General features: G+C 72.7%; 17 non-coding genes across 17 annotated transcripts; all 17 read right to left on the reverse strand.

Moving 5' to 3' along the window:
- Positions 1-491: 491 nt before the first annotated feature.
- Positions 492-610, reverse strand: LOC140646045 (5S ribosomal RNA). Its single transcript, XR_012040270.1, has one exon. It is a non-coding gene; the product is annotated as a 5S ribosomal RNA (ribosomal RNA).
- A 943-nt stretch (positions 611-1,553) lies between these two features.
- LOC140646053 (5S ribosomal RNA) lies at positions 1,554-1,672 on the reverse strand. The gene has a single exon (XR_012040278.1). It is a non-coding gene; the product is annotated as a 5S ribosomal RNA (ribosomal RNA).
- A 945-nt stretch (positions 1,673-2,617) lies between these two features.
- LOC140646056 (5S ribosomal RNA) lies at positions 2,618-2,736 on the reverse strand. Its single transcript, XR_012040281.1, has one exon. It is a non-coding gene; the product is annotated as a 5S ribosomal RNA (ribosomal RNA).
- Positions 2,737-3,681: 945 nt separating this feature from the next.
- On the reverse strand, positions 3,682-3,800 carry LOC140646059 (5S ribosomal RNA). The gene has a single exon (XR_012040284.1). It is a non-coding gene; the product is annotated as a 5S ribosomal RNA (ribosomal RNA).
- Positions 3,801-4,744: 944 nt separating this feature from the next.
- Positions 4,745-4,863, reverse strand: LOC140646060 (5S ribosomal RNA). The gene has a single exon (XR_012040285.1). It is a non-coding gene; the product is annotated as a 5S ribosomal RNA (ribosomal RNA).
- Positions 4,864-5,802: 939 nt separating this feature from the next.
- On the reverse strand, positions 5,803-5,921 carry LOC140646061 (5S ribosomal RNA). Its single transcript, XR_012040286.1, has one exon. It is a non-coding gene; the product is annotated as a 5S ribosomal RNA (ribosomal RNA).
- Positions 5,922-6,871: 950 nt separating this feature from the next.
- On the reverse strand, positions 6,872-6,990 carry LOC140646046 (5S ribosomal RNA). Its single transcript, XR_012040271.1, has one exon. It is a non-coding gene; the product is annotated as a 5S ribosomal RNA (ribosomal RNA).
- Positions 6,991-7,934: 944 nt separating this feature from the next.
- On the reverse strand, positions 7,935-8,053 carry LOC140646054 (5S ribosomal RNA). Its single transcript, XR_012040279.1, has one exon. It is a non-coding gene; the product is annotated as a 5S ribosomal RNA (ribosomal RNA).
- Positions 8,054-8,998: 945 nt separating this feature from the next.
- Positions 8,999-9,117, reverse strand: LOC140646047 (5S ribosomal RNA). Its single transcript, XR_012040272.1, has one exon. It is a non-coding gene; the product is annotated as a 5S ribosomal RNA (ribosomal RNA).
- A 945-nt stretch (positions 9,118-10,062) lies between these two features.
- LOC140646048 (5S ribosomal RNA) lies at positions 10,063-10,181 on the reverse strand. The gene has a single exon (XR_012040273.1). It is a non-coding gene; the product is annotated as a 5S ribosomal RNA (ribosomal RNA).
- Positions 10,182-11,121: 940 nt separating this feature from the next.
- Positions 11,122-11,240, reverse strand: LOC140646049 (5S ribosomal RNA). Its single transcript, XR_012040274.1, has one exon. It is a non-coding gene; the product is annotated as a 5S ribosomal RNA (ribosomal RNA).
- A 946-nt stretch (positions 11,241-12,186) lies between these two features.
- On the reverse strand, positions 12,187-12,305 carry LOC140646050 (5S ribosomal RNA). The gene has a single exon (XR_012040275.1). It is a non-coding gene; the product is annotated as a 5S ribosomal RNA (ribosomal RNA).
- A 946-nt stretch (positions 12,306-13,251) lies between these two features.
- Positions 13,252-13,370, reverse strand: LOC140646055 (5S ribosomal RNA). The gene has a single exon (XR_012040280.1). It is a non-coding gene; the product is annotated as a 5S ribosomal RNA (ribosomal RNA).
- A 949-nt stretch (positions 13,371-14,319) lies between these two features.
- Positions 14,320-14,438, reverse strand: LOC140646051 (5S ribosomal RNA). Its single transcript, XR_012040276.1, has one exon. It is a non-coding gene; the product is annotated as a 5S ribosomal RNA (ribosomal RNA).
- A 941-nt stretch (positions 14,439-15,379) lies between these two features.
- On the reverse strand, positions 15,380-15,498 carry LOC140646057 (5S ribosomal RNA). The gene has a single exon (XR_012040282.1). It is a non-coding gene; the product is annotated as a 5S ribosomal RNA (ribosomal RNA).
- Positions 15,499-16,441: 943 nt separating this feature from the next.
- Positions 16,442-16,560, reverse strand: LOC140646058 (5S ribosomal RNA). Its single transcript, XR_012040283.1, has one exon. It is a non-coding gene; the product is annotated as a 5S ribosomal RNA (ribosomal RNA).
- A 942-nt stretch (positions 16,561-17,502) lies between these two features.
- Positions 17,503-17,621, reverse strand: LOC140646052 (5S ribosomal RNA). The gene has a single exon (XR_012040277.1). It is a non-coding gene; the product is annotated as a 5S ribosomal RNA (ribosomal RNA).
- Positions 17,622-18,000: the final 379 nt, after the last annotated feature.

The raw sequence follows: 18,000 nt of genomic DNA on the forward strand, positions 1-18,000 counted from the left end.
GGACGGGATCCTGCAGTGGGCGTTCCAGAGCATGGCACGGCCCCTGGCAGAAACCCACGGCCTCTTTGCCTAGTGCGAGCGGTCACGGCTGCAGTGCACCACAGCACAGGCGGAGGAGGAAGAGGCTGGGGACAGCTGTGCGAGGGAACGGCACAGGCATCTCTGCGCCCTGATAAAAAAGCTACATCACTAAATACCACAAACGCCAGCAGGGCAGAGAGACACCTGAAAAAAGTGGGTTACTGTAAATAACTCTTGAAAAACCGTGTACAAAAAATGAATGAGAACAAATATCACAAACGAAAAAAAAAAAAGAAAGGTTAATTATCAGTGAAATAAAAAATTTAAAGTGGGCGGAGGGGCAATCTACCGCACCCACTACACTGACCCCAAAGACAACGATAAAAGTCACAAGAGTACACTGCACCTCAGCACACAGCGACAAGAAAAAAGACAGACACACAGCCTAGCGTTCCACAGCCAAAAACAAAAGCCTACAGCACCCGGTATTCCCAGGCGGTCTCCCATCCAAGTACTAACCGGGCCCGACCCTGCTTAGCTTCCGAGATCAGACGAGATCGGGCGTTCTCAGGGTGGTATGGCCGTAGGCACCCCCTCCCCCGACAACAGCCCTCTCGCCTCCCCGACACCACGCTCCCGCCCCACGCCACAGCCCCAACCACCCACGGGACCCGCGACGCGCGCCCCGCGACAATACCCGACGCACAACCGCCGCCACCCACAACACCACCCGCGACAACCCCCCACGACACCGCACCCGCTGCCCCGACAACGCCCACCACCACCACCCGCCACAACACCCGCACGCGCCCCCACAAAACAACAGCCCCGCTGCCCCGACAAAAGCCCTCTCGCGGACAGGCCGCCACGCTACAGCCCCGCGCTACGCACCCACCCGCCCGCGGCCCGAGGCCCCGGCCACCCCGCATCGGACCCGCCACGCCACCGCCGACCACAGCGACGCCCGCACCTTCCCCGCAAACACCAGCCCTCCTGCCCCGCCGACGGCCCCTCGCCCAACGCCCACCACGCTCCAACCCCGCTGCGCGACCACCCCCCCACGGCCCCCGGCGCCCCGCAACCCCAAGCCATACCCGGCGCACCACCACCACCCGCAGCAACACCCGCACCTTGCCCCCCCAAACACCGCACCCCGGACCCACCAACAGCCCTCGCGCCCAACCGCAACAACGCTCCCAGCCCGCCCCACGGCCCCACCGACCCACGGGGCACGACGCCACGCAAGACGACGGACGCCTGCCCCGCCTCCACCCCCGCAGCAACACACGCACGTTACCCCCCCCAGACACCCCAGACCCTGCCCCGACAACAGCCCTCTCGCCCAACCGCCACCCTCCTCCCACCCCGCCCCGCAGACCCTCCGACCCACGGGCCGGGCCGACACGCAAGCCCCACCTCCCCTGCCCCACCGCAACCCCCGCACCAACGCACGCACGTGGCCCCGCACACTCCTCCCTCCGCAACACCCCAACAACAAAACGGGGCTGCCCCGCACCCCTGAGCCCCGGCAAAGCCTACAGCACCCGGTATTCCCAGGCGGTCTCCCATCCAAGTACTAACCGGGCCCGACCCTGCTTAGCTTCCGAGATCAGACGAGATCGGGCGTTCTCAGGGTGGCATGGCTGCAGGCACCCCTCCCCGACAACAGCCCTCTCGCCTCCCCGACACCACGCTCCCGCCCCACGCCACAGCCCCAACCACCCACGGGACCCGCGACGCGCGCCCGCGACAATACCCGACGCACAACCGCCGCCACCCACAACACCACCCGCGACAACCCCCCACGACACCGCACCCGCTGCCCCGACAACGCCCACCACCACCACCCGCCACAACACCCGCACGCGCCCCACAAAACAACAGCCCCGCTGCCCCGACAAAGCCCTCTCGCGGACAGGCCGCCACGCCACAGCCCCGCGCTACGCACCCACCCGCCCGCGGCCCGAGGCCCCGGCCACCCCGCATCGGACCCGCCACGCCACCGCCGACCACAGCGACGCCCGCACCTTCCCCCGCAAACACCAGCCCTCCTGCCCCGCCGACGGCCCCCTCGCCCAACGCCCACCACGCTCCAACCCCGCGCTGCGCGACCACCCCCCCACGGCCCCCGGCGCCCCGCAACCCCAAGCCATACCCGGCGCACCACCACCACCCGCAGCAACACCCGCACCTTGCCCCCCAAACACCGCACCCCGGACCCACCAACAGCCCTCGCGCCCAACCGCAACAACGCTCCCAGCCCGCCCCACGGCCCCACCGACCCACGGGGCTCGACGCCACGCAAGACGACGAACGCCTGCCCCGCCTCCACCCCCCGCAGCAACACACGCACGTTACCCCCCCCAGACACCCCAGACCCTGCCCCGACAACAGCCCTCTCGCCCAACCGCCACCCTCCTCCCACCCCGCCCCGCCGCCCCTCCGACCCCCGGGCCGGGCCGACACGCAAGCCCCACCTCCCCTGCCCCACCGCAACCCCCGCACCAACGCACGCACGTGGCCCCGCACACTCCTCCCCTCCGCAACACCCCAACAACAAAACGGGGGCTGCCCCCGCACCCCTGAGCCCCGGCAAAGCCTACAGCACCCGGTATTCCCAGGCGGTCTCCCATCCAAGTACTAACCGGGCCCGACCCTGCTTAGCTTCCGAGATCAGACGAGATCGGGCGTTCTCAGGGTGGCATGGCCGTAGGCACCCCCTCCCCCGACAACAGCCCTCTCGCCTCCCCGACACCACGCTCCCGCCCCACGCCACAGCCCCAACCACCCACGGGACCCGCGACGCGCGCCCCGCGACAATACCCGACGCACAACCGCCGCCACCCACAACACCACCCGCGACAACCCCCCACGACACCGCACCCGCTGCCCCGACAACGCCCACCACCACCACCCGCGACAACACCCGCACGCGCCCCACAAAACAACAGCCCCGCTGCCCCGACAAAAGCCCTCTCGCGGACAGGCCGCCACGCCACAGCCCCGCGCTACGCACCCACCCGCCCGCGGCCCGAGGCCCCGGCCACCCCGCATCGGACCCGCCACGCCACCGCCGACCACAGCGACGCCCGCACCTTCCCCCGCAAACACCAGCCCTCCTGCCCCGCCGACGGCCCCCTCGCCCAACGCCCACCACGCTCCAACCCCGCTGCGCGACCACCCCCCCACGGCCCCCGGCGCCCCGCAACCCCAAGCCATACCCGGCGCACCACCACCACCCGCAGCAACACCCGCACCTTGCCCCCCAAACACCGCACCCCGGACCCACCAACAGCCCTCGCGCCCAACCGCAACAACGCTCCCAGCCCGCCCCACGGCCCCACCGACCCACGGGGCACGCACGCCACGCAAGACGACGGACGCCTGCCCCGCCTCCACCCCCGCAGCAACACACGCACGTTACCCCCCCAGACACCCCAGACCCTGCCCCGACAACAGCCCTCTCGCCCAACCGCCACCCTCCTCCCACCCCGCCCCGCAGACCCTCCGACCCACGGGCCGGGCCGACACGCAAGCCCCACCTCCCCTGCCCCACCGCAACCCCCGCACCAACGCACGCACGTGGCCCCGCACACTCCTCCCCTCCGCAACACCCCAACAACAAAACGGGGCTGCCCCCGCACCCCTGAGCCCCGGCAAAGCCTACAGCACCCGGTATTCCCAGGCGGTCTCCCATCCAAGTACTAACCGGGCCCGACCCTGCTTAGCTTCCGAGATCAGACGAGATCGGGCGTTCTCAGGGTGGCATGGCCGTAGGCACCCCCTCCCCCGACAACAGCCCTCTCGCCTCCCCGACACCACGCTCCCGCCCCACGCCACAGCCCCAACCACCCACGGGACCCGCGACGCGCGCCCCGCGACAATACCCGACGCACAACCGCCGCCACCCACAACACCACCCGCGACAACCCCCCACGACACCGCACCCGCTGCCCCGACAACGCCCACCACCACCACCCGCCACAACACCCGCACGCGCCCCACAAAACAACAGCCCCGCTGCCCCGACAAAGCCCTCTCGCGGACAGGCCGCCACGCCACAGCCCCGCGCTACGCACCCACCCGCCCGCGGCCCGAGGCCCCGGCCACCCCGCATCGGACCCGCCACGCCACCGCCGACCACAGCGACGCCCGCACCTTCCCCGCAAACACCAGCCCTCCTGCCCCGCCGACGGCCCCCTCGCCCAACGCCCACCACGCTCCAACCCCGCGCTGCGCGACCACCCCCCCACGGCCCCCGGCGCCCCGCAACCCCAAGCCATACCCGGCGCACCACCACCACCCGCAGCAACACCCGCACCTTGCCCCCCCAAACACCGCACCCCGGACCCACCAACAGCCCTCGCGCCCAACCGCAACAACGCTCCCAGCCCGCCCCACGGCCCCACCGACCCACGGGGCACGACGCCACGCAAGACCACGGACGCCTGCCCCGCCTCCACCCCCGCAGCAACACACGCACGTTACCCCCCCAGACACCCCAGACCCTGCCCCGACAACAGCCCTCTCGCCCAACCGCCACCCTCCTCCCACCCCGCCCCGCAGACCCTCCGCCCCACGGGCCGGGCCGCCACGCAAGCCCCACCTCCCCTGCCCCACCGCAACCCCCGCACCAACGCACGCACGTGGCCCCGCACACTCCTCCCTCCGCAACACCCCAACAACAAAACGGGGCTGCCCCCGCACCCCTGAGCCCCGGCAAAGCCTACAGCACCCGGTATTCCCAGGCGGTCTCCCATCCAAGTACTAACCGGGCCCGACCCTGCTTAGCTTCCGAGATCAGACGAGATCGGGCGTTCTCAGGGTGGCATGGCCGTAGGCACCCCCTCCCCCGACAACAGCCCTCTCGCCTCCCCGACACCACGCTCCCGCCCCACGCCACAGCCCCAACCACCCACGGGACCCGCGACGCGCCCCGCCACAATACCCGCCGCACAACCGCCGCCACCCACAACACCACCCGCGACAACCCCCCACGACACCGCACCCGCTGCCCCGACAACGCCCACCACCACCACCCGCGACAACACCCGCACGCGCCCCACAAAACAACAGCCCCGCTGCCCCGACAAAGCCCTCTCGCGGACAGGCCGCCACGCCACAGCCCCGCGCTACGCACCCACCCGCCCGCGGCCCGAGGCCCCGGCCACCCCGCATCGGACCCGCCACGCCACCGCCGACCACAGCGACGCCCGCACCTTCCCCCGCAAACACCAGCCCTCCTGCCCCGCCGACGGCCCTCGCCCAACGCCCACCACGCTCCAACCCCGCGCTGCGCGACCACCCCCCACGGCCCCCGGCGCCCGCAACCCCAAGCCATACCCGGCGCACCACCACCACCCGCAGCAACACCCGCACCTTGCCCCCAAACACCGCACCCCGGACCCACCAACAGCCCTCGCGCCCAACCGCAACAACGCTCCCAGCCCGCCCCACGGCCCCACCGACCCACGGGGCACGACGCCACGCAAGACGACGGACGCCTGCCCCGCCTCCACCCCCGCAGCAACACACGCACGTTACCCCCCCCCAGACACCCCAGACCCTGCCCCGACAACAGCCCTCTCGCCCAACCGCCACCCTCCTCCCACCCCGCCCCGCAGACCCTCCGACCCGCGGGCCGGGCCGACACGCAAGCCCCACCTCCCCTGCCCCACCGCAACCCCCGCACCAACGCACGCACGTGGCCCCGCACACTCCTCCCTCCGCAACACCCCAACAACAAAACGGGGCTGCCCCCGCACCCCTGAGCCCCGGCAAAGCCTACAGCACCCGGTATTCCCAGGCGGTCTCCCATCCAAGTACTAACCGGGCCCGACCCTGCTTAGCTTCCGAGATCAGACGAGATCGGGCGTTCTCAGGGTGGCATGGCCGTAGGCACCCCTCCCCGACAACAGCCCTCTGCCTCCCTGACACCACGCTCCCGCCCCACGCCACAGCCCCAACCACCCACGGGACCCGCGACGCGCGCGCCCGCGACAATACCCGACGCACAACCGCCGCCACCCACAACACCACCCGCGACAACCCCCCACGACACCGCACCCGCTGCCCCGACAACGCCCACCACCACCACCCGCGACAACACCCGCACGCGCCCCACAAAACAACAGCCCCGCTGCCCCGACAAAGCCCTCTCGCGGACAGGCCGCCACGCCACAGCCCCGCGCTACGCACCCACCCGCCCGCGGCCCGAGGCCCCGGCCACCCCGCATCGGACCCGCCACGCCACCGCCGACCACAGCGACGCCCGCACCTTCCCCCGCAAACACCAGCCCTCCTGCCCCGCCGACGGCCCCCTCGCCCAACGCCCACCACGCTCCAACCCCGCGCTGCGCGACCACCCCCCCACGGCCCCCGGCGCCCCGCAACCCCAAGCCATACCCGGCGCACCACCACCACCCGCAGCAACACCCGCACCTTGCCCCCCCAAACACCGCACCCCGGACCCACCAACAGCCCTCGCGCCCAACCGCAACAACGCTCCCAGCCCGCCCCACGGCCCCACCGACCCACGGGGCACGACGCCACGCAAGACGACGGACGCCTGCCCCGCCTCCACCCCCGCAGCAACACACGCACGTTACCCCCCCCCCCCAGACACCCCAGACCCTGCCCCGACAACAGCCCTCTCGCCCAACCGCCACCCTCCTCCCACCCCGCCCCGCAGACCCTCCGACCCACGGGCCGGGCCGACACGCAAGCCCCACCTCCCCTGCCCCACCGCAACCCCCGCACCAACGCACGCACGTGGCCCCGCACACTCCTCCCTCCGCAACACCCCAACAACAAAACGGGGGCTGCCCCCGCACCCCTGAGCCCCGGCAAAAGCCTACAGCACCCGGTATTCCCAGGCGGTCTCCCATCCAAGTACTAACCGGGCCCGACCCTGCTTAGCTTCCGAGATCAGACGAGATCGGGCGTTCTCAGGGTGGCATGGCCGTAGGCACCCCCTCCCCCGACAACAGCCCTCTCGCCTCCCCGACACCACGCTCCCGCCCCACGCCACAGCCCCAACCACCCACGGGACCCGCGACGCGCGCCCGCGACAATACCCGACGCACAACCGCCGCCACCCACAACACCACCCGCGACAACCCCCCACGACACCGCACCCGCTGCCCCGACAACGCCCACCACCACCACCCGCGACAACACCCGCACGCGCCCCACAAAACAACAGCCCCGCTGCCCCGACAAAGCCCTCTCGCGGACAGGCCGCCACGCCACAGCCCCGCGCTACGCACCCACCCGCCCGCGGCCCGAGGCCCCGGCCACCCCGCATCGGACCCGCCACGCCACCGCCGACCACAGCGACGCCCGCACCTTCCCCGCAAACACCAGCTCCTCCTGCCCCGCCGACGGCCCCTCGCCCAACGCCCACCACGCTCCAACCCCGCTGCGCGACCACCCCCCCACGGCCCCCGGCGCCCCGCAACCCCAAGCCATACCCGGCGCACCACCACCACCCGCAGCAACACCCGCACCTTGCCCCCCCAAACACCGCACCCCGGACCCACCAACAGCCCTCGCGCCCAACCGCAACAACGCTCCCAGCCCGCCCCACGGCCCCACCGACCCACGGGGCACGACGCCACGCAAGACCACGGACGCCTGCCCCGCCTCCACCCCCGCAGCAACACACGCACGTTACCCCCCCAGACACCCCAGACCCTGCCCCGACAACAGCCCTCTCGCCCAACCGCCACCCTCCTCCCACCCCCCCCCGCAGACCCTCCGACCCACGGGCCGGGCCGACACGCAAGCCCCACCTCCCCTGCCCCACCGCAACCCCCCGCACCAACGCACGCACGTGGCCCCGCACACTCCTCCCCTCCGCAACACCCCAACAACAAAACGGGGGCTGCCCCCGCACCCCTGAGCCCCGGCAAAGCCTACAGCACCCGGTATTCCCAGGCGGTCTCCCATCCAAGTACTAACCGGGCCCGACCCTGCTTAGCTTCCGAGATCAGACGAGATCGGGCGTTCTCAGGGTGGCATGGCTGCAGGCACCCCCTCCCCGACAACAGCCCTCTCGCCTCCCCGACACCACGCTCCCGCCCCACGCCACAGCCCCAACCACCCACGGGACCCGCGACGCGCGCCCGCGACAATACCCGACGCACAACCGCCGCCACCCACAACACCACCCGCGACAACCCCCCACGACACCGCACCCGCTGCCCCGACAACGCCCACCACCACCACCCGCCACAACACCCGCACGCGCCCCACAAAACAACAGCCCCGCTGCCCCGACAAAGCCCTCTCGCGGACAGGCCGCCACGCTACAGCCCCGCGCTACGCACTCCACTCCGCCCGCGGCCCGAGGCCCCGGCCACCCCGCATCGGACCCGCCACGCCACCGCCGACCACAGCGACGCCCGCACCTTCCCCGCAAACACCAGCCCTCCTGCCCCGCCGACGGCCCCTCGCCCAACGCCCACCACGCTCCAACCCCCCGCTGCGCGACCACCCCCCACGGCCCCGGCGCCCCGCAACCCCAAGCCATACCCGGCGCACCACCACCACCCGCAGCAACACCCGCACCTTGCCCCCCCAAACACCGCACCCCCGGACCCACCAACAGCCCTCGCGCCCAACCGCAACAACGCTCCCAGCCCGCCCCACGGCCCCACCGACCCACGGGGCACGCACGCCACGCAAGACCACGGACGCCTGCCCCGCCTCCACCCCCGCAGCAACACACGCACGTTACCCCCCCAGACACCCCAGACCCTGCCCCGACAACAGCCCTCTCGCCCAACCGCCACCCTCCTCCCACCCCGCCCCGCAGACCCTCCGACCCACGGGCCGGGCCGACACGCAAGCCCCACCTCCCCTGCCCCACCGCAACCCCCGCACCAACGCACGCACGTGGCCCCGCACACTCCTCCCCTCCGCAACACCCCAACAACAAAACGGGGGCTGCCCCCGCACCCCTGAGCCCCGGCAAAGCCTACAGCACCCGGTATTCCCAGGCGGTCTCCCATCCAAGTACTAACCGGGCCCGACCCTGCTTAGCTTCCGAGATCAGACGAGATCGGGCGTTCTCAGGGTGGCATGGCCGTAGGCACCCCCTCCCCGACAACAGCCCTCTCGCCTCCCTGACACCACGCTCCCGCCCCACGCCACAGCCCCAACCACCCACGGGACCCGCGACGCGCGCCCCGCGACAATACCCGACGCACAACCGCCGCCACCCACAACACCACCCGCGACAACCCCCCACGACACCGCACCCGCTGCCCCGACAACGCCCACCACCACCACCCGCGACAACACCCGCACGCGCCCCACAAAACAACAGCCCCGCTGCCCCGACAAAGCCCTCTCGCGGACAGGCCGCCACGCCACAGCCCCGCGCTACGCACCCACCCGCCCGCGGCCCGAGGCCCCGGCCACCCCGCATCGGACCCGCCACGCCACCGCCGACCACAGCGACGCCCGCACCTTCCCCCGCAAACACCAGCCCTCCTGCCCCGCCGACGGCCCCCTCGCCCAACGCCCACCACGCTCCAACCCCGCTGCGCGACCACCCCCCCACGGCCCCCGGCGCCCCGCAACCCCAAGCCATACCCGGCGCACCACCACCACCCGCAGCAACACCCGCACCTTGCCCCCCAAACACCGCACCCCGGACCCACCAACAGCCCTCGCGCCCAACCGCAACAACGCTCCCAGCCCGCCCCACGGCCCCACCGACCCACGGGGCACGCACGCCACGCAAGACCACGGACGCCTGCCCCGCCTCCACCCCCGCAGCAACACACGCACGTTACCCCCCCCCAGACACCCCAGACCCTGCCCCGACAACAGCCCTCTCGCCCAACCGCCACCCTCCTCCCACCCCGCCCCGCAGACCCTCCGACCCACGGGCCGGGCCGACACGCAAGCCCCACCTCCCCTGCCCCACCGCAACCCCCGCACCAACGCACGCACGTGGCCCCCCACACTCCTCCCCCCCCCCACACCCCCACAACAAAACGGGGCTGCCCCCGCACCCCTGAGCCCCGGCAAAGCCTACAGCACCCGGTATTCCCAGGCGGTCTCCCATCCAAGTACTAACCGGGCCCGACCCTGCTTAGCTTCCGAGATCAGACGAGATCGGGCGTTCTCAGGGTGGCATGGCCGTAGGCACCCCCTCCCCGACAACAGCCCTCTCGCCTCCCCGACACCACGCTCCCGCCCCACGCCACAGCCCCAACCACCCACGGGACCCGCGACGCGCGCCCCGCGACAATACCCGACGCACAACCGCCGCCACCCACAACACCACCCGCGACAACCCCCCACGACACCGCACCCGCTGCCCCGACAACGCCCACCACCACCACCCGCCACAACACGCGCACGCGCCCCACAAAACAACAGCCCCGCTGCCCCGACAAAGCCCTCTCGCGGACAGGCCGCCACGCCACAGCCCCGCGCTACGCACCCACCCGCCCGCGGCCCGAGGCCCCGGCCACCCCGCATCGGACCCGCCACGCCACCGCCGACCACAGCGACGCCCGCACCTTCCCCGCAAACACCAGCCCTCCTGCCCCGCCGACGGCCCCTCGCCCAACGCCCACCACGCTCCAACCCCGCGCTGCGCGACCACCCCCCACGGCCCCCGGCGCCCGCAACCCCAAGCCATACCCGGCGCACCACCACCACCCGCAGCAACACCCGCACCTTGCCCCCCAAACACCGCACCCCGGACCCACCAACAGCCCTCGCGCCCAACCGCAACAACGCTCCCAGCCCGCCCCACGGCCCCACCGACCCACGGGGCACGACGCCACGCAAGACCACGGACGCCTGCCCCGCCTCCACCCCCGCAGCAACACACGCACGTTACCCCCCCCAGACACCCCAGACCCTGCCCCGACAACAGCCCTCTCGCCCAACCGCCACCCTCCTCCCACCCCGCCCCGCAGACCCTCCGACCCACGGGCCGGGCCGACACGCAAGCCCCACCTCCCCTGCCCCACCGCAACCCCCGCACCAACGCACGCACGTGGCCCCGCACACTCCTCCCTCCGCAACACCCCAACAACAAAACGGGGCTGCCCCGCACCCCTGAGCCCCGGCAAAAGCCTACAGCACCCGGTATTCCCAGGCGGTCTCCCATCCAAGTACTAACCGGGCCCGACCCTGCTTAGCTTCCGAGATCAGACGAGATCGGGCGTTCTCAGGGTGGCATGGCCGTAGGCACCCCCTCCCCGACAACAGCCCTCTCGCCTCCCCGACACCACGCTCCCGCCCCACGCCACAGCCCCAACCACCCACGGGACCCGCGACGCGCGCCCCGCGACAATACCCGACGCACAACCGCCGCCACCCACAACACCACCCGCGACAACCCCCCACGACACCGCACCCGCTGCCCCGACAACGCCCACCACCACCACCCGCCACAACACCCGCACGCGCCCCACAAAACAACAGCCCCGCTGCCCCGACAAAGCCCTCTCGCGGACAGGCCGCCACGCCACAGCCCCGCGCTACGCACCCACCCGCCCGCGGCCCGAGGCCCCGGCCACCCCGCATCGGACCCGCCACGCCACCGCCGACCACAGCGACGCCCGCACCTTCCCCGCAAACACCAGCCCTCCTGCCCCGCCGACGGCCCCTCGCCCAACGCCCACCACGCTCCAACCCCGCGCTGCGCGACCACCCCCCACGGCCCCCGGCGCCCGCAACCCCAAGCCATACCCGGCGCACCACCACCACCCGCAGCAACACCCGCACCTTGCCCCCCCAAACACCGCACCCCGGACCCACCAACAGCCCTCGCGCCCAACCGCAACAACGCTCCCAGCCCGCCCCACGGCCCCACCGACCCACGGGGCACGCACGCCACGCAAGACCACGGACGCCTGCCCCGCCTCCACCCCCGCAGCAACACACGCACGTTACCCCCCCCCCCAGACACCCCAGACCCTGCCCCGACAACAGCCCTCTCGCCCAACCGCCACCCTCCTCCCACCCCGCCCCGCAGACCCTCCGACCCACGGGCCGGGCCGACACGCAAGCCCCACCTCCCCTGCCCCACCGCAACCCCCGCACCAACGCACGCACGTGGCCCCGCACACTCCTCCCCTCCGCAACACCCCAACAACAAAACGGGGCTGCCCCCGCACCCCTGAGCCCCGGCAAAGCCTACAGCACCCGGTATTCCCAGGCGGTCTCCCATCCAAGTACTAACCGGGCCCGACCCTGCTTAGCTTCCGAGATCAGACGAGATCGGGCGTTCTCAGGGTGGCATGGCCGTAGGCACCCCTCCCCGACAACAGCCCTCTGCCTCCCTGACACCACGCTCCCGCCCCACGCCACAGCCCCAACCACCCACGGGACCCGCGACGCGCGCCCGCGACAATACCCGACGCACAACCGCCGCCACCCACAACACCACCCGCGACAACCCCCCACGACACCGCACCCGCTGCCCCGACAACGCCCACCACCACCACCCGCGACAACACCCGCACGCGCCCCACAAAACAACAGCCCCGCTGCCCCGACAAAGCCCTCTCGCGGACAGGCCGCCACGCCACAGCCCCGCGCTACGCACCCACCCGCCCGCGGCCCGAGGCCCCGGCCACCCCGCATCGGACCCGCCACGCCACCGCCGACCACAGCGACGCCCGCACCTTCCCCGCAAACACCAGCTCCTCCTGCCCCGCCGACGGCCCCTCGCCCAACGCCCACCACGCTCCAACCCCGCGCTGCGCGACCACCCCCCCACGGCCCCCGGCGCCCCGCAACCCCAAGCCATACCCGGCGCACCACCACCACCCGCAGCAACACCCGCACCTTGCCCCCCAAACACCGCACCCCGGACCCACCAACAGCCCTCGCGCCCAACCGCAACAACGCTCCCAGCCCGCCCCACGGCCCCACCGACCCACGGGGCACGACGCCACGCAAGACCACGGACGCCTGCCCCGCCTCCACCCCCGCAGCAACACACGCACGTTACCCCCCCCCCCAGACACCCCAGACCCTGCCCCGACAACAGCCCTCTCGCCCAACCGCCACCCTCCTCCCACCCCGCCCCGCAGACCCTCCGCCCCGCGGGCCGGGCCGACACCCAAGCCCCACCTCCCCTGCCCCACCGCAACCCCCGCACCAACGCACGCACGTGGCCCCGCACACTCCTCCCCTCCGCAACACCCCAACAACAAAACGGGGGCTGCCCCCGCACCCCTGAGCCCCGGCAAAAGCCTACAGCACCCGGTATTCCCAGGCGGTCTCCCATCCAAGTACTAACCGGGCCCGACCCTGCTTAGCTTCCGAGATCAGACGAGATCGGGCGTTCTCAGGGTGGCATGGCTGCAGGCACCCCCTCCCCGACAACAGCCCTCTCGCCTCCCTGACACCACGCTCCCGCCCCACGCCACAGCCCCAACCACCCACGGGACCCGCGACGCGCGCCCGCGACAATACCCGACGCACAACCGCCGCCACCCACAACACCACCCGCGACAACCCCCCACGACACCGCACCCGCTGCCCCGACAACGCCCACCACCACCACCCGCCACAACACCCGCACGCGCCCCACAAAACAACAGCCCCGCTGCCCCGACAAAGCCCTCTCGCGGACAGGCCGCCACGCCACAGCCCCGCGCTACGCACCCACCCGCCCGCGGCCCGAGGCCCCGGCCACCCCGCATCGGACCCGCCACGCCACCGCCGACCACAGCGACGCCCGCACCTTCCCCCGCAAACACCAGCTCCTCCTGCCCCGCCGACGGCCCCTCGCCCAACGCCCACCACGCTCCAACCCCGCGCTGCGCGACCACCCCCCACGGCCCCCGGCGCCCGCAACCCCAAGCCATACCCGGCGCACCACCACCACCCGCAGCAACACCCGCACCTTGCCCCCCAAACACCGCACCCCGGACCCACCAACAGCCCTCGCGCCCAACCGCAACAACGCTCCCAGCCCGCCCCACGGCCCCACCGACCCACGGGGCACGACGCCACGCAAGACCACGGACGCCTGCCCCGCCTCCACCCCCGCAGCAACACACGCACGTTACCCCCCCCCCCCAGACACCCCAGACCCTGCCCCGACAACAGCCCTCTCGCCCAACCGCCACCCTCCTCCCACCCCGCCCCGCAGACCCTCCGACCCGCGGGCCGGGCCGACACGCAAGCCCCACCTCCCCTGCCCCACCGCAACCCCCCGCACCAACGCACGCACGTGGCCCCGCACACTCCTCCCCTCCGCAACACCCCAACAACAAAACGGGGGCTGCCCCCGCACCCCTGAGCCCCGGCAAAAGCCTACAGCACCCGGTATTCCCAGGCGGTCTCCCATCCAAGTACTAACCGGGCCCGACCCTGCTTAGCTTCCGAGATCAGACGAGATCGGGCGTTCTCAGGGTGGCATGGCCGTAGGCACCCCCTCCCCCGACAACAGCCCTCTCGCCTCCCCGACACCACGCTCCCGCCCCACGCCACAGCCCCAACCACCCACGGGACCCGCGACGCGCCCCGCGACAATACCCGACGCACAACCGCCGCCACCCACAACACCACCCGCGACAACCCCCCACGACACCGCACCCGCTGCCCCGACAACGCCCACCACCACCACCCGCCACAACACCCGCACGCGCCCCACAAAACAACAGCCCCGCTGCCCCGACAAAGCCCTCTCGCGGACAGGCCGCCACGCCACAGCCCCGCGCTACGCACTCCACCCGCCCGCGGCCCGAGGCCCGGCCACCCCGCATCGGACCCGCCACGCCACCGCCGACCACAGCGACGCCCGCACCTTCCCCGCAAACACCAGCCCTCCTGCCCCGCCGACGGCCCCTCGCCCAACGCCCACCACGCTCCAACCCCGCGCTGCGCGACCACCCCCCACGGCCCCCGGCGCCCGCAACCCCAAGCCATACCCGGCGCACCACCACCACCCGCAGCAACACCCGCACCTTGCCCCCAAACACCGCACCCCGGACCCACCAACAGCCCTCGCGCCCAACCGCAACAACGCTCCCAGCCCGCCCCACGGCCCCACCGACCCACGGGGCACGCACGCCACGCAAGACCACGGACGCCTGCCCCGCCTCCACCCCCGCAGCAACACACGCACGTTACCCCCCCCCAGACACCCCAGACCCTGCCCCGACAACAGCCCTCTCGCCCAACCGCCACCCTCCTCCCACCCCGCCCCGCAGACCCTCCGACCCGCGGGCCGGGCCGACACGCAAGACCCACCTCCCCTGCCCCACCGCAACCCCCGCACCAACGCACGCACGTGGCCCCGCACACTCCTCCCCTCCGCAACACCCCAACAACAAAACGGGGCTGCCCCCGCACCCCTGAGCCCCGGCAAAGCCTACAGCACCCGGTATTCCCAGGCGGTCTCCCATCCAAGTACTAACCGGGCCCGACCCTGCTTAGCTTCCGAGATCAGACGAGATCGGGCGTTCTCAGGGTGGCATGGCTGCAGGCACCCCTCCCCGACAACAGCCCTCTCGCCTCCCCGACACCACGCTCCCGCCCCACGCCACAGCCCCAACCACCCACGGGACCCGCGACGCGCGCCCGCGACAATACCCGACGCACAACCGCCGCCACCCACAACACCACCCGCGACAACCCCCCACGACACCGCACCCGCTGCCCCGACAACGCCCACCACCACCACCCGCGACAACACCCGCACGCGCCCCACAAAACAACAGCCCCGCTGCCCCGACAAAGCCCTCTCGCGGACAGGCCGCCACGCCACAGCCCCGCGCTACGCACCCACCCGCCCGCGGCCCGAGGCCCCGGCCACCCCGCATCGGACCCGCCACGCCACCGCCGACCACAGCGACGCCCGCACCTTCCCCCGCAAACACCAGCTCCTCCTGCCCCGCCGACGGCCCCTCGCCCAACGCCCACCACGCTCCAACCCCGCGCTGCGCGACCACCCCCCCACGGCCCCCGGCGCCCCGCAACCCCAAGCCATACCCGGCGCACCACCACCACCCGCAGCAACACCCGCACCTTGCCCCCCAAACACCGCACCCCGGACCCACCAACAGCCCTCGCGCCCAACCGCAACAACGCTCCCAGCCCGCCCCACGGCCCCACCGACCCACGGGGCACGACGCCACGCAAGACCACGGACGCCTGCCCCGCCTCCACCCCCGCAGCAACACACGCACGTTACCCCCCCAGACACCCCAGACCCTGCCCCGACAACAGCCCTCTCGCCCAACCGCCACCCTCCTCCCACCCCGCCCCGCAGACCCTCCGACCCACGGGCCGGGCCGACACGCAAGCCCCACCTCCCCTGCCCCACCGCAACCCCCGCACCAACGCACGCACGTGGCCCCGCACACTCCTCCCCTCCGCACCACCCCAACAACAAAACGGGGGCTGCCCCCGCACCCCTGAGCCCCGGCAAAGCCTACAGCACCCGGTATTCCCAGGCGGTCTCCCATCCAAGTACTAACCGGGCCCGACCCTGCTTAGCTTCCGAGATCAGACGAGATCGGGCGTTCTCAGGGTGGCATGGCTGCAGGCACCCCTCCCCCGACAACAGCCCTCTCGCCTCCCCGACACCACGCTCCCGCCCCACGCCACAGCCCCAACCACCCACGGGACCCGCGACGCGCGCCCCGCGACAATACCCGACGCACAACCGCCGCCACCCACAACACCACCCGCGACAACCCCCCACGACACCGCACCCGCTGCCCCGACAACGCCCACCACCACCACCCGCCACAACACCCGCACGCGCCCCACAAAACAACAGCCCCGCTGCCCCGACAAAGCCCTCTCGCGGACAGGCCGCCACGCCACAGCCCCGCGCTACGCACCCACCCGCCCGCGGCCCGAGGCCCCGGCCACCCCGCATCGGACCCGCCACGCCACCGCCGACCACAGCGACGCCCGCACCTTCCCCCGCAAACACCAGCCCTCCTGCCCCGCCGACGGCCCCCTCGCCCAACGCCCACCACGCTCCAACCCCGCTGCGCGACCACCCCCCACGGCCCCCGGCGCCCCGCAACCCCAAGCCATACCCGGCGCACCACCACCACCCGCAGCAACACCCGCACCTTGCCCCCCAAACACCGCACCCCGGACCCACCAACAGCCCTCGCGCCCAACCGCAACAACGCTCCCAGCCCGCCCCTCGGCCCCGCCGACCCACGGGGCACGACGCCACGCAAGACCACGGACGCCTGCCCCGCCTCCACCCCCGCAGCAACACACGCACGTTACCCCCCCAGACACCCCAGACCCTGCCCCGACAACAGCCCTCTCGCCCAACCGCCACCCTCCTCCCACCCCGCCCCGCAGACCCTCCGACCCACGGGCCGGGCCGACACGCAAGCCCCACCTCCCCTGCCCCACCGCAACCCCCGCACCAACGCACGCACGTGGCCCCGCACACTCCTCCCTCCGCAACACCCCAACAACAAAACGGGGGCTGCCCCCGCACCCCTGAGCCCCGGCAAAAGCCTACAGCACCCGGTATTCCCAGGCGGTCTCCCATCCAAGTACTAACCGGGCCCGACCCTGCTTAGCTTCCGAGATCAGACGAGATCGGGCGTTCTCAGGGTGGCATGGCCGTAGGCACCCCTCCCCGACAACAGCCCTCTCGCCTCCCCGACACCACGCTCCCGCCCCACGCCACAGCCCCAACCACCCACGGGACCCGCGACGCGCGCCCGCGACAATACCCGACGCACAACCGCCGCCAGCCACAACACCACCCGCGACAACCCGCCACGACACCGCACCCGCTGCCCCGACCACGCCCACCACCACCACCCGCCACAACACCCGCACGCGCCCCACAAAACAACAGCCCCGCTGCCCCGACAAAAGCCCTCTCGCGGACAGGCCGCCACGCTACAGCCCCGCGCTACGCACCCACCCCCCCCCCGCCCCCCGCCCCGGCCACCCCGCATCGGACCCGCCACACCACCGCCGACCACAGCGACGCCCGCACCT

This window comes from Ciconia boyciana, unplaced genomic scaffold (assembly GCF_034638445.1).
Source record: "Ciconia boyciana unplaced genomic scaffold, ASM3463844v1 HiC_scaffold_137, whole genome shotgun sequence".
Classification (NCBI taxonomy): Eukaryota; Metazoa; Chordata; class Aves; order Ciconiiformes; family Ciconiidae; genus Ciconia; species Ciconia boyciana.